At 48.1% G+C, this 853-nt stretch overlaps 1 protein-coding gene across 1 annotated transcript in view; it reads left to right on the top strand.

The window, feature by feature from the left end:
- LOC103595738 (protein sidekick-1-like) overlaps positions 1-853 on the top strand; it is a gene marked incomplete at its 5' end in the record, with an annotated part of 238324 nt that overhangs the window by 52101 nt on the left and 185370 nt on the right. The gene's annotated exons all lie outside the window — the stretch shown is intronic.

The raw sequence follows: 853 nt of genomic DNA, 5'->3' as shown, positions 1-853 counted from the left end.
GTGGCAGGAGCACACCCAGAGCACCTAGTACCTGAACACAGGGTCAGGGAAGCTGCCAGGCCCCCAGGTGAATGCTTCCAGGGCCAGTGAAGCAACCAGACAGACAGAATCAGAACATGCTAGGCATCAAGGCAAGAGCAGGAGGGCAGGGAGCACTCGGCAGAGCCCACCACCCTGGACCACAGCGTTCCTTAGCCCTGTTTATTACTCCTCAGGGAGTTCAAAACACAGGACCGAGGTTGGAAGGGTGGGGTGGGAGGGGCAGCAAGAAAAAAAAAAAAAGAAAGAAAAAGAAAAGGGAGTTGCTTTGCAAAGACAGATGAGGATCCACAGTTATGCCTTGGGGTGTGGAGAATAAATGAAACTTGCCCCACATCTGCTTCCCCCTCCCATGAGCACAGATAAGGCAAGGAAATAAAAAGCATGGGAGCAGTACCCGCCCTGGCAGAGCCCAGGTGGTGGGAGCCAGTACCGCCAGCAAAGTGCCCACTGAAGTCACTTAGCACGGGAGCTGTGAGCACCCTGACTGCAAGGGCTTTCTGTAGCATTTAAACATGGAATGGAGGGCTAAATAAAAGGTCTTGTGTTGACTGGCCTAAAATTGAAATCATTTCTTTTTCTTCCTTCCTTCCTTCCAAAAAAAAAAAAAAACCACCAAACTTATTTTCCAAGAAATAGCACAAGTGCTTTGGTTTAATATCCAGAGGATTCCTTTCACTAAGAAGAGCCCCTCTAAAGTCAACTCAGACTCTAAAAACATTAAACCACGCTACTGGGGCCCACATTCAACAGGGGGCCCCTTTACACATTCAACTGAATTTGGTAGAATTTTGACTTGAAGAAATTCATACAT

The sequence above is a fragment of the Galeopterus variegatus genome, unplaced genomic scaffold (assembly GCF_000696425.1).
Source record: "Galeopterus variegatus unplaced genomic scaffold, G_variegatus-3.0.2 Scaffold1829, whole genome shotgun sequence".
Lineage (NCBI taxonomy): Eukaryota > Metazoa > Chordata > Mammalia > Dermoptera > Cynocephalidae > Galeopterus > Galeopterus variegatus.
This window is presented reverse-complemented; position numbering and strand designations above follow the sequence as displayed.